Here is a 14,232-nt window from a genome sequence, read left to right as displayed (position 1 = left end):
CAAGCACTCCAGCAGAGAGCCAATGTTTTCACCTGCAAACTCGTTTTTACAGCAGAAGCAATAAATGATCTCTTGCAGGGAGAGGGGGAAGCCTCTAATTATTATTTTTAAGGGCGTAAACCAAACCCAGGTTAAAAATTATGGGGGGCTGGCTGTCTTCCTCTTCTTGCTTCCTGTTCTAGACAGGATTCAGGTCTCGGTGATTTCAGCAGAGTTGAAATTAGCACCTGCAAGTGCCATGTGTGGAAAGCCACAGTCCTTGTGCACAAACCTCTTTGCCACCACTGCCACAAGAGAGTGGCTCCAGCAGCTCTCACAGGGAGGATGGATCAGCACATCCCTGGGGGAACTGCTGGATTCCCTGCCTCTGGATATCTCTGGATCAACAGTGGGCACCTTTCTGGAGGAGGTGATTCAGGCCAGTGCTGTAGAGGAGATGAGTTAATGGGTGGTCTGACTTGGTAATTATACACGTTGATGAATCCATGAGATTACAGTGTTGTTGGAAGGGAGCTCAGCAGAATTCCTGAGCTTTTGTGACTGCCTCTCACCAGATCCCCTGCTCCAGCTGAGGAAAAATCATCTCACAAGGAGACAATGAGTGGAATAGTGCTGAATCTTCAGTCCAGAATTTTGTGTCCTGGTGAGGATGTCCCTGGCTTGTTTTGCAGTGGGAACTGCTGGGCTCGGGGCTTTGCTCCTGTATTTGCTATAATTCCCATGGAGGGTGTTTCTACCCCACTGCAGCCCCTGTTCTGCTCTCAGCAAGTGTCTGTGGAGCTCAGAGCCAGACCCTTGGCCAGAGGGTTTGGTACAGGTGAACACAAACCTCTTGTTCCTCACCTGACTAAATAATCCTGAGGTCGAGGTGGGATTCATCCCGCTGTACACCTGCACGGCCAGTAACTCACAGCTGAGGAATCACAGAACCATGGAATGGTCTGGGTTGGAAGGGACCTTAAAGATGATCCCTTCCACCCCGTGTTGTAGGCAGAGACACCTTCCACTGTCCCCAGGCTGCTCCAAGCCCTGTCCAGCCTGGCTCTGGGCACTGCCAGGGATGCACAGGTAGCATTACACTTTCATGGCCAGGGGAGTCCAGCACTAAACTGGACTTAACTCCATGACTTAACTTCTAATTGAAACTGCTATTTTGACTAGGCCAAGTTGCTTATCTCCTAAATGTGTCCAGTTCTTCCCACTGGACACCTGGGACACGTGGGATGGCTGGCCCAGCTCTGTGTTGTGGCCACCCACAGCAGCTGAGGGTCCCCATCAAGGCTCCCAATCCTGGTGTAGATTCCCAGCGGTACCTGAGACACCCAGGCAGGGCTGGAAGCCACTGCACGGGTCCTACAGAAAACCTGTGGCACTTGGGAGCCGGGTTTGACCCCCAGGAGATGTCCCTGTGCGCTCAACCTGACCCTGGCATGTCCAGAGATATCTCACCAGCTTTGGGAGACTTCACCCGCCTTGTCCTGAGCTTCTGACTCCCAAACGTTATTAGTCACTGTTTGTAGGAAAAGGAGGTGTAAGAAAGAGTTCCTTGAGGGCACCCTCGATGTTTCTGGTGGATGCTTGGGTGCACCAGAGCAGAGAAATGTCCAACCAAGCCTCCAAACCCGGGGATGTGTCAATAGGTGTGTCCGTGTGTGGGTACACGTGGGAAGGGAAGGGAACAGAGAACATCTGATGGTGGCATCAGGGACAAACACAATCTCATGCTCATGGCTTGGCTTCCACTGCCATTTTCAGCCCTGCAGTTGAGCAATCCCTTCCAAAGAAAGTGTCCTCTCTGCCCTCCTGGTTGGTGGTAAATGGGGTGATGTCCTGTAGGTGAAGAGCTCAGAGACCTCTAAAGCCCTGGTGTCTCTGTGCTGTCAAACCTCCAGGTGTTCCTGCTTTGTGTAAAACAACTGAGCCCTTCCTATTGCTGCTAAACCCCCTTCTGTTCTTCTGAACCTTGGTGATAATCTGTGGAACTGAGTTCCATTAATTAATTGGTTCAGCATAGTCATAAACCCCAGAGTTGTGCTGTAAGACAGTAGTTATAGAGCATCCACACCATTTAGGATGTTATTCCTGTAAAGTCCCTTCAAAACTGAACTTTCTCTTGTCCAGGCAGTATGGGCAGTTCAAAATTCCTATATTATTCAATTTAAAGAAAAAAAAAGTTGCTAAAATCTTGAGTGGTTTGTTCAGTTAAATATTTCTGGCCAGTCAAAATATCTCCATTAGATCCCTACTTTCCCACATTCTGATGCATTTTCACTGGCACACATTGCCCAGAGAGGTGGTGAGTCCCATCCCTGCAAACATCCATGGTCAGGCTGGATGGGGCTCTGAGCAACCTGATCTGGTTGGAGACATTCCTGATCATGACCAGGAGGCTGGAGTGGGTGACCTTTGAAATCCCCAGACAAACCATTCATGCACAAGCCATTCCATGATTCTCTAGTTCTGTATTTAGGGTCTGGGAGCATGGGAAAGCTGAAAACCAGGGAATGAGCAGCTCTTTGGTGAGACAGAGCTGCTTCTGCAGTGGTGCCTGTGGCCACTCAGACCCCACATGAGATCCATGCATGGCTTTGCTTTGTCTCCAGTGGAGCTCCCTTCCCACAGAGTGGCTTTGTCACCGTTCAGATCTCCTGTGAAACCCAATTATGGACATTGCATAATCCCCCCAGATCCACCAAGTGCTTCAGTTCCGCACAGAAATCCAAGCTGGAAGGAATCCATCTGCTAAGCTGAGTGACCCTGAAGCTTTATTATTATTATTATTATGCTGAGGAGGGCTTGTCTCTGGTTTCTAAAGTAAACAGAGCAGGGATCTTGGCAGAGGAGCTTGCAGCAGAAAGCTGGGATTGCTTTCCCAAATTCTTGGCTGCTTCCCTTGCTGCATGTCAAAGCTGGTATCTGTGCCTAGCAGTGATCAGCCCTCCACGAGCTGATCACGGTCTGGCAGCCTGTCTGAGCTCCCCAGCCACTCTCAGACAGAAATCATTAAGGCTGGGATGCTGCTCAGCTGTGCAGGTGCTGCTGCTGCCACTGGAGAGGTTCCCAAATCCTTCCACGGAGGCTCCGTGCCCCCAGCACTGAGGGGTCCCTGGCTCTTCACCCAAAATCTTGTTCCATCCCCCAAGTCAGAGATTTGGGGTAGTTTATGCTGCTGCAAGGACAACTCCTGACTCACTTTCTTCGTTCAAAACCTTTCCCCTCCTGCCTGCAATGGGGACGGTTCAGCCTGGACAAGAGAAGGGTTCAGGGTGACCTAATTGTGGCCAGGACCTGAAGGGAGCTACAAGAAAGACAGAAATAAACTATTTACAAGGGCTGCAGTGGCAGGAGAAGGGGGAATGGCTGCACACTGAAAGACAGTAGGGCTGCATTAGATATTAAGAAGGATTTCTTCCCTGTGAGGGTGGGCAGGCCCTGGCACAGGGTGCCCAGAGCAGCTGTGGCTGCCCCTGGATCCCTGGCAGTGCCCAAGGCCAGGCTGGATGGGGCTGGGAGCAGCCTGGGATGGTGGAAGGTGTCCCTGCCATGGCAGGGGGCTGGAAGTAGATTTAAGGTCCCTTTAAGGTCCCTTCCAACCCAGGCCATTGCTGTGTTTCTGTTTCATGATTCTTCCTCCTTCCCCAGTTTCTTTGCCATCCACCAGCCTGACCCTTTCCAGATGTTTTTCATCCAGGCTCTGCCTCACCAGCTGAGAAGCTTCCACCCTGGAGAACAGTTCTGCTGCATCAGGGCATCACATCTGCCAAACCACTTGGAGCAGAAACTCTCTGAGCCCCAGCTCCTGGTGTGAGAGCAGCAGACCCCAGCAGGTTTAGGCCTGGAGGGGAAAGCTTGGTCCTTTCTCTGGTGCTGCACGCATTGGTGGTGCCAATGCTCTGGCTGGGTTTTTGGAATTTAGACCAGGTCTGGAAGAACCTTTCATACCAATCATCTTTTTTCACCCAAGAGATTTGGAGAGTGGGTGGCCTCTTGCTTGAGAGTCATCAAATCATGGGATGGTTTGGGTTGGAAGGGACACTAAAGCTCATCCCATTGCACCCCTGCCATGGCAGGGACACCTCCCACTGTCCCAGGCTGCTCCAAGAAGCCCTGTCCAACCTGGCCTTGGGCACTCACAGGGATCCAGGGGCAGCCCCAGCTGCTCTGGGAATTCCATCCCAGGGCCTCCTTTGAACACCCAGTCTAAATGTATATATATATATATATATATATATATATATATATATATATATATATATATATATATATATATATATATATATATATATATATATATATGTATGGCTTCCTTTCTCCAAAACAGATTATAAAACCTTGACTTTAGGTCCTTGTCACTGTTGAGGGGTTGCCAAATGGAGGGATTTTACTCAGCACCCCAAGAAAATGAAGCTGCCTTATGGCTGAAACCTGCCTGGCTGCTCCCTCCACAGCAGAATGAATTTTGGGCTGAAGGAGATCCAGCACATCCATTTCAGTAAACAGGAGCTATCTGCAGACAGTGCTAAAAGTCAGTGCTCTAAAGCAACTTAAACCTTTCCCTTCTTTCCCTACACCAGGTTTTATTGTGGTTGTTATTCTTTCTGTTGTGAGAGATGATCTCGGAGAGAGAATTTTTCTCTCTCTCAAGGTGTATACAAATGCCAGGACATCCACTGGCACTTTTCCTGTACCTCTGAGCGACTCATCAGTCTGTACCTCTTTAATTTTACTGAGATCTAGCTGAAACATGTCAAGGAGCCATGAGGATTTTTTTCCCATGCAAAGCAGTTTCTTTGCAAAAAAAAAAAAAAAAAAATCCAGTTGTTCTGTTGCAGCAGAAATTGCACTTTCATTTGAGGAAAAAAATCATTTTATAAGCAGTAAAAAAAGTTTGAGCTTTGGCTTCATGGCAGTCTTGTTGCTGTTTTAGTGCTAAATAAGAGTTGTTTTCTCTTTGGGCTCTGGTGTTGTTTGTGTCCTTCCTCCATGTGGATTTTTTGCTGTCTAATCCCAGGTCATCTTTTCCCAAAGAGAGGGAAGGAGAGGATAAGGAGCTCTCTGCCTTCTGCTGCTTTCCACATTTTCTAAAAGCTGGAATACAGATCTGAAACCTCTTTCTGGAGGGAAGTTTGTCTTTCCTGACCTACTCTCATGCTCCTTTCCCATATGGCAGGACCAGGATCCAGACAAATATTCCCCTTATTCCCTCTGGGACAGAAATGGTCCTCAGAGAAGGTGTAAGATGTGTTTCTGTCAGTTTGTGACTCTGGAACAGCTGATTCCCTCTTGATCAGTCCTTGAGTCGTTCAGAAGCTCTGAATGAGAGGAGAATTGTGACATTTCAGGCCAAAGGAGGAGCAGATTCCATGATGAATGAGTGATATGAAAGGAAGCACAACCATAATTTATTGCCAAGTACTTAGAAGGTATTTTGATGGATAGTGCAAGTAGATGAAAAGCCCTTTTGGGTTTGGGATTTTTTTTTTTCAGTTCATTAGTTCAAAGTGAAGCAACTTTTTCATGGTAGCAAAATCAGGTATGTGATCAGAAATCCTTTTTTTTCCCAAAAAAATCAAAACATTTCACTTAGCTTTTGAGGTTCTGAGTATTTTAAGATAAACATAAAAGATTTTTACACAAAATACAATTGCTTGCAAATCCATCCTCTAAAAAACTGTTATTTTTACATTGGTCAGAAAAATTAAGCTTATTGTGAATGCTTGGCAAATATGCCAAACTCAGAAGATTTCAGGGTGGGTTTTTTTGTCATGTAAAAAAACTGTGCCCAGTCCTAGGTGGCAGTTTCAGTAGAGTTGATAAAATAATGTAGGAGTTTGCCCTTCCTCAGATGTTTCAGATTTGGACCCAGTGACAATGAGAAATGGCAAAATTCCCGATGAAACTGGAACTGTGCTGTGGGTCTGCAGAGGAAACAATCCCTGAGGTTGCCCAATCCAAACTTCTAATTTGGTATCGATAATTACATTAAAAAAAAAGCACATAACAGTGTGACAAGTTCCTTATTGACTGTTTGGGTGCAATTAAAGTCCTTAAACACATGCTCAGTTTTAAATATGTGCACAAGCCCCTGTGTTAACACGGGGCACTGGCTGAAGTGCTCCTCTAAATCTGCATTTTCCTTAGGAGTATTTTATGACCAGAACAAAAAGTAGTTGTAGGATTCATTAGAGGGGAAAAAAAAAAATAGAAAAAAAAAAGAGAGAGAGTGCAAAAGGAAGGAAAAACAAAGAGGAGGAAACTTTATGGCTCCGTAAACAGCTGTAAGCAATGTCTCTGGTCGGGTCAGACCGGTCTGAGTTGACAAGGCAGTGTCTCCAATTATATAGCATGCTGTAGCCTGTAAAAATGAAATCAATTTGTTATTTTTCTGGGAGAACATTATAGCGTGAGTTCACACATTTGGTGAGCCTGATGAGTCAGTGAAAGCCAGAGGAGGAACTCGCAGCCCTGTGTGTGTGTGTGAGGGTCTGTGTGTGCTCACCCAATGCATATTCACAGCACCTTCTCCAAGGAAAGGGTGAGAAATGAGAGCTTCCAAGGAAAGGGTGAGAAATGTGAGCAATTTGCTTTACCAGAGCAGTGGACAGTGAAAATCCTGCTGTTCTTACCCAAAACCTCAAAATGACGGCTCTCTCCGTCCGTGGTTCTCGTTTCAAAATTGGCTTCACTGGCAGAGGAGTTTCAGGATAAAATTCCCCCAAGCACTTAAGCACTTAAGCAATTTAGAAGTCCAAATCCAATCTTTGCAGGGATCTGAGGTCTTTGAGCCCAGTCCTCCAAGGTATTTAGCACTGACATAGCCCAGGCCAGGCCTCAGCGCAGGGGGATGAGCCTTAATGAGAGGTTTGAAACCACAAGATGTACTTTATATTGCTGAGCATTTAAAAAAGGTTCAAGTTGGGAGGCTTTAGGGGTGGGGAGGGGGGGAACTGGGAGCATTAGGACTAGCCACAGTCCTAATTATTATTGAAATTCAGAGTAGGAGTCGAAATATCTTTGCATTGTGTAGGCATTTTTCATTGCCTAATATGTTGCTTTATCCCTTCCCTCCATTCCCCTAATTTAGCACACCTGACCCAGAAAATTAGAGCTATTTTCACCTAAAACTTCATTCCAGTGCCCAAGTTATATAAGCATTGTGCTGGGGAGAAGGAGGCAGGTTCTTTTCCAGGCCAGCCAGTGGCTGCCTCACAAACACGCATTCTTTCCATTTGTCATGAAACCCTGAGAGGGGTTAGGCTGGGAGAAGTCAGAAGTAAGGCAGCAAAGGTGTTTACATGAAACTTTAAATTGCTCCCCTTTCATTTGCAAGTAACTGTTGTTCCTCGTCCCAGGTGAATTTATCCATCAGCAATATCATTAGATGAGTTCATTATAACCACGAGATTTACAGCGCTCATAAACTGCAGTGTAGGTGGCAGATTAAAATGTTAAGGCTTATGCATCTCTAAAACCCTGCACTGCCATCCTGGCACATTTTAGGAGGTAAATGGAGCTGCATGGAGGCAGATCTGAAGTGGGGAGACCTCCAGGGAGCAGCCCCAGATATAGGATGGGGAATGGAAGCAACACCAGGGTCGCTGGAACCTGGATCCAGGCTTGAAAACGTGGTTTGAGGGGCCATTATTCTGCTGCCTGGGTTGTTTTTCAGATGACATGTGTAGCAAAGGAGTTAATTGCCTTGGGTAATTAAAGAGTTCCAAAGACTTTTTCCAAGGAACTGGGTTGTTAATACTTGTATTCTCTCTCCTCCTCTGTTCTGTAGATCCTAAGGGAAGACAAAGTCAAAGCAACATCTCTTGCACTCCGAGTGGAAGGTGCTGAGTGTTGTGGTGTGCCTTAGTTCCTGTGGGAATTCGCTGTCCTGGCCAAACCTCAGCTCAGGGAATTTTGCTTTCTTAGCACCTACTTGAAGCTGCCACTGAGCTTATTATTTTTCAAATCCAGCCTCAAACCACTCTAAACAATCTGTCGTGCTCCGCGTTAGAGATAGCAAAGACTTTCCTTGGCCTCCTCTTCCAGCTCTCCAAGGATTTCTGAGATTCTGCCAAAAAAAAAAAAGAAAAGGGTGAAATTCCCAATTCCTACTTTCAGCTTGAAAAAAACAACAAAAGGTGTCCAGTTTGTGCTCCTCATTTTTGCACAGCCAGTGCTGCCTCCGGGGCATCTGCAGTGATTCAGCCCCCCTATCTGAGGCATCTCTCTCAGGATGGGCTGAGTTGCCCTCTGGAGGTGCTGATGTTGCTCCATGGATCCCGTAGACAGTGAGCTTGGCCGAGGTTCCAAACTTTGAGATGGTCAGAGTGGGGTGAGGTGAGTCCCACGCTCGGCGATGCTCTGAGGAAAGGTGCAGCAGAAACCCAGTGCTGCTGTTATTCATACAGGGCAAGGGTGAAGGAATCATTGTGGGAGAAAAGGCACCTCCAAACCTCTGTGTGTGTGCAGGGTTGGACTCGGCCACACAATTATGGGCATACTTTCAGGGTTAGAGGAGAAAAAAAAGGATTTAAATATAGCCCTTGTGCTGTTCTTGGAGATGAATGAAGAATTATCCAGCAAGAACAGTTAACCCAGTAGGTTACAAACTTTTTCTTTTCCAGGCTGGAGGAAAAAAAAATCTGGAAGGACAGAATTTGTGCTGTCTAACAGGTTTAGATTTCTTTTTGTGAACCCCTTTGAAATGTCTTAGGTTTGATAGCATGATGCCCAGAGCCAAATGTTGAAGACCCCACCACAATCAATGTTGCAGAGAGTAATAATTTCTGAATTAAAGTATGACACTTCTGTAATTTAAACTGCCTAGGCCTAAGCTTGATTGTTACTGGTCCATGCAAAACAAAAAAAACAACCCCCAAACTAAAAAAATATCTTTCATCAGAATCAGTTACTTGATTCATGTCTTCGAGAGCCAAACCTATCATTTTGCTGATCTGTGTTAAGGTGGTTTCCAAGTTTTCAACTAAAACAACAATTAAAATTGTTGCTATTGTCCACATTTTGTAGTTGCTTGGGTTTAGGATAGTTTTAATCTCATAGAATAAAACCACTTTGATGCAGGAGGGACAATAGTGAGCAGAATGATTTCCTTTTCCATTTAAAATAATGGGGTGTGACAAGTTCTACTTCTTTTCATTCTAAAATTTCTCTAGGTTTTGTTTTCACAGTAAAAAAGAGAAATAAATCACAGCCTCTGCTGGAATATTGGTATTTTCTGTGAAAAACAAAGCCATTCAATGAATGCAGAATTAGAAGTTTTCCTGCCTGTTCACCCACCTGACCTCTGGGCTGGTGGTTCAAACCATAGAATTATAAAATCATTCAAACCATAGCATGGCCTGAGTTGGAGGGACCTTAAAGATCATCCCATTCTGCTCCTGCCATGGCAGAGACACCTTCCACCATCCCAGGGTGCTCCCAGCCCCATCCAGCCTGGCCTTGGACACTCCAGGGATCCAGGGGCAGCCTCAGCTGCTCTGGGCACCCTGTGCCAGGCCTCAGCACCCTCGCAGGGCACAATTCCTTCCCAATATCCCATCTCTCCCTGCCCTCTGGCAGTTTGAAGCCATTCTCCCTTGTCCTGCCATTCCAGGCTCATAAATTCTCTCTCTCCATCCTTCTTGTGGGTCCCTTCAGGTCCAGGAAGGCCACAGTGAGGACCCCCTGAAAGCTTTCTCTTTTCCAAGCTGAACAAATACAATTCTCTCAGCCTTTCCTTGTAGGAACCACGCTCCATCCCTCAAATCCACTTTGCAGCTGTTCTTTGGGCTCACTGCAGCAGGTCCATGTCCTCCCCACGTGTCTACCCAAGAGTCCCATGGACATTTGTGTGTCCAGGGTGGACAAGACACAGAAAAAATTCCATCTCCTGTTCCTGGTCTCAACCTCTGGGATATCCTTGCCATCTTCCAGTTGTCCATGTTAGATGGACACCACGCTCCATCTGTCTTGTGGCAGCCCTCTGTGGTGGTGAGGGATTTTGGGAATTGACTTACACACCCTGCCCCAGGAGCCTCTTGACATTAGCCATGCACGGCAGCCCCCATTTTTGGATCCTTCACAGCCTCCCAGCTGCTCATTTCTCAAATAAAATAAAAAAAAATAATAAAAAAAAGGTGGTTTTAGGCAGCCTCGGATACATGGATTTCATGCTGGTCAGCTTGAAGGGTTATGGTGAGAGATGAGAGAGGGTCTGTTTGGGATGTTGTAGGGTGGAGTGAGGGCTGCCCACTCCTCACCTGCTTCTCTGTGAGCCCCTCTGGTTCCAGGAGATGTGAGACAGCCCTGGAGGGGTTTTCCTCACAGTTCCTATGGACTATTCTCCAGCCATCTTCTCAATTTCAATATTATAGGATCATAATGCCACAGATGTATTGTGAAAATGCATCTTTTTAGAGAAAACGCTTTACACGATTTGTCCCCTCTTTCATCACGTGGTTGAGGCTCTTCTGAGGGATGTGGCACCTCAGAGAGGCAGCCAAAATGAGTTAGGAAGGAACAGGGGCTGAGCTGAACCTCTGGAAACCTGGATGGAGTATAGGAAAGGATTTGGAGGAGGCATCTTGCTGTTAGGGGGTTCCCTGCAAAGGGAGAAGCACTGAAGGCATCTGTAAGAGAACATAAATCCCCTCTGTATGAGCAGATGGACATCCTTTGGTTTGACTTCTTCAGCAGGACCAGCTGGACAAGAGGAGCAAAGTCGCTCCTGGTGCTCAGTTTGTAATATTTGGTGGGATTTAGGTGCCCTCAGGGTCTTCTCTGGGGTCATTTGGCAAGTTGCACCCTTGCTGTTCAGCATTGATAAATTAAGTTATTTTCCCTGTGTTGGGGACCCCAGAAGGACATCCCTGGAGGAAACTCTCAAAAAGCCTCTCCAGGATGAATAGCAAAACAAAGCTCAGGAATGAGAGAATTCAGGGAGAAGGAGGCAGCTGTAGGAGTCTCCACACGCTGCTCCTGATGTGTCAAGGACTTTTGACACGCTGAGAAGGTGCTGACCTTGAAAAGTCAGCAGAGTGGTGCTGTGCAGTGAGGTCATCCAGAGCTGAAACCCTCTCTTTTTTCTGAAAAAAAAACCTCTGAGCAGGTATTTCCTGCATATTTCTCCCTCCTAACCTGGCTGGGGTGTCCATTCCAAGAGGGAGGGTACATGTAATTTATTAAGAAGGTGGCCAGGTACTTATTTACAACGGCTCTGCTGAAGGAGCAGATAGATTGAGATAAGGGAAATGAAGAGCTCTCGAGGTGTGTTGGCAAAGAAAAATGCTCACTGGAGGTTGAATTAAACACTTCAGGGCATGCAAGGCTTAAAGATAAGCTAAGAACTTTGGCTGTGGACATACAGAGCAGTGTTTTCATGGCTCCTCCTGTGCTAATGGGAAGAAAAGCCTGGTTGGTTTGAAAGCAACAACTCTTTGACCCTTTCCCTTGGTTCAGACTTGAGCAGAGCCTGGTCTGGGCATGAGTGTGTTTGTAAAATTGAGAGCTTCAGGAATTCTCCATGGAAAAGGAGAGGTTGGGGTCAGTGCATCCTGGAAGTGGTGGTGCTCAGGGAATTTGAAGGTTAGACCACAGTAGGTGACACTCGGCCCATTTCTCAACACAAAATTGCCCACATGAAGGAGATTGTTTAGGAGGAGAGCCCAGGAGAGTGGAAAAATGCAAATGCCAGGTTTGATCATTGGAAACAGCGAGAAAAAAAAAAAAATGAATGATGGGAGCTACGAGAGAGTTGAGCAACACTGAAATGAGATTCTGATCTTTACAGACTTTCCCAATCTTTTCTAAAGGTTTGGTTGTTGGGTTGTTGTTGGGTTTTTTTCTGGGTGGAGGAGAAGGTTGGGAGGTTCATGAGGTTCCCACCTGATGATCAATAATAATGACAGGGAGCTGAAAGAACTGGGTTCTCCTAAAGATAAATTGACTTTAGAGAGGGAGAAAGTGTTTACAGCTGGAAGCAAAGTAGAAACCAAACGAGGGTGCTGGGGGAGATGTTATCACACTCCAGGAGCTGCGAGTGAGCCAGGAGCAGGAGCAGGAGCAGGAGCAGGAGCAGGAGCAGGAGGAGGAGGAGGAGGAGGAGGAAGAGGAGGAGGAAGGTGCTCAGCTCTGCTCAACAGCAGAGCCACTGCTCATTGGGAGATGTTTTGAGATTCCACCCTGCAGCTCCAGCTGAGAGTTAAGTGACTCCACAGTGCCCCATGAAATGCCAAATTGGTGTTGCACCGTCTCAGGGCCTGATGACACCTTGAGAACAAGGCTCTCGCTGGAGATTGTCTTTTGCAGATTAAACTTTCCAGACTGTAACTCAGATCAAAGTGAGGTGTGACTGTTTCCCTGCTGTACCGAGCAGGGAGCAGAGTGAAAAAGCAATTACAGGTATTTCTATATGTTTTTGGGGTTTTTTTAAATCTTAGATAATCTCCCCAGCAACGGAAATGAATAGTTGAGGGCACCAACCTATAAACTCCTCTTCCTATGACTGGTATTTTCATTTTACCACTGGAGTAACCACGAAAAAAAAAACAACCCAGAGACAGGCTTGAGTTTGGCTGTTCATATGATTAAAGTTTATGAGGTTGGAATCCTAAACTTCATCAGGGTCCCACTGATATAGCTCAGAAAAATCCTTCTGGTTTCACAACATTGTGGATGGAGCCTGCAACAGGTTGATGGTAACTCATGGATGCTTTATCTTTGTTGGGAACTGGGTAAGGGACTTTGGAAAGCTTTGGGAAGGATGTTGGTGGCTGCAGGTGATGTGGAAACAAACTCTACAGATCTTCCCACCAGAGTTAACCTCAGACACCAGAAGACATCCACACTTTGGACTCCCTGTCATCAATGGCTGGAGGATGAGTAGGAACAAGTAAACTGATGTTTTCACCTGGAGACTTCAATGAAGGCATCTCTCCAGATGGTTTACAGAGATAGGACCACTTACCTCCCAGTCCTAAAGCTGGGAGCACCTCCTAAGTCCCAGTCTTGTGAGAGTTCAAAGAATTAAAATTTGGGTATGTGGCACCCTAAAACTCAACAAGGCGACAGAGGCAACACTCAACAAGTCCTCTGAAACCTGAAGTATCAGAAGGTGTCTTTAGTCCAGAAATTCTGGTCCAGTGCTTTGTATAATATTTAACAGTGAAACAAAAACGTGCACTTGGCATGGGCTCCATTTCACAGATGGCTCTCTGCCAGATGTGTACCCTGAATGAATCTAAAGCTCAGAAAACCCCATATCTAGCCACTGAGATAAGGAAAATGAGTTTAATGGGTCCTTTCCTCACTTTTCTCCTGTGGGTTCCTGCAGGCACCTGCAGGAACTCATCTCCTTCCTCCAGCTGAGGTCTCTGTGTGTCCTTCAACCCAGGGCTGAACTTTCCTGGGTGGGAGAGTTTCAAGGAACTTATTATCCCTGCTGGTTGTCAGGGATCGTGGTGTGACTCACCTGGAGACTCCCAGGGTGCAGACATGCCCCAGCCACCCAGGGGGGTTTCAGTCTGGCCAGCCCAGCCAGTGGGGGCAAGGCCATGATTCACCCCAGCCCCAAGCACACACCTCAGCTGGGCAGGGGCATGGAAGTGTCTGCTGCTCTCTGATTGCAAAAGCAGCCTGGGGTGAGCTGGAGACACCCCAGCAAGCGTTGGAGGGTGGGTGACAGGGACACAATTTGGAGCTCCTTCCCCCTTTTAATGCAATGTTAAAAAGGGGCACTGCTGGAGGGCAGTTCATGCTGTTTGTCTCAGCCTCCCTCCTTGGGGTCAGATTAATTATCTTCTAATGTTGAGATTAATCATCTCCCAGAAGTCCAGCAGAGGTGGAGAGAGGCATCTAAGTTCAGGAAATCAGCTGGAAATCCTTTGGTTTCCCACACACCTTCCACCTTGTCCATCTGAAGTTCATTTAGCGGAGGGCACGTTCTTGACTGAGCTGATTATCCAGGTTCTAAACTCCTAGCTGGAGCCATTTGGAATCCAGAAATGGATGTCCTCATTTGCCTGGAAAGGATGGATTTGTAAAGATTAATCTGGAGTTGGCAAAGCCCTTGAGATGTGGCTCCTGACCATGTGAATGTCACCTTCTTCTCACTTGTGACCCCTCTAGACCAGGTCCCCTCCAGGACAGGAGTGAATTGGCTGCAAGGACCCTTCTCCTTAAAACAAAGCAATTTTAAAATAATTTTTATCCTAGCCTAGAGAACTGCTAAAGTCAAGCTAA

Source organism: Agelaius tricolor, unplaced genomic scaffold (assembly GCF_023055355.1).
Source record: "Agelaius tricolor isolate 1412-34295 unplaced genomic scaffold, bAgeTri1.0.p SCAF_103, whole genome shotgun sequence".
Classification (NCBI taxonomy): Eukaryota; Metazoa; Chordata; class Aves; order Passeriformes; family Icteridae; genus Agelaius; species Agelaius tricolor.
The sequence above is the reverse complement of the archived record's forward strand: the minus strand, read 5'-3'. Positions refer to the sequence as shown.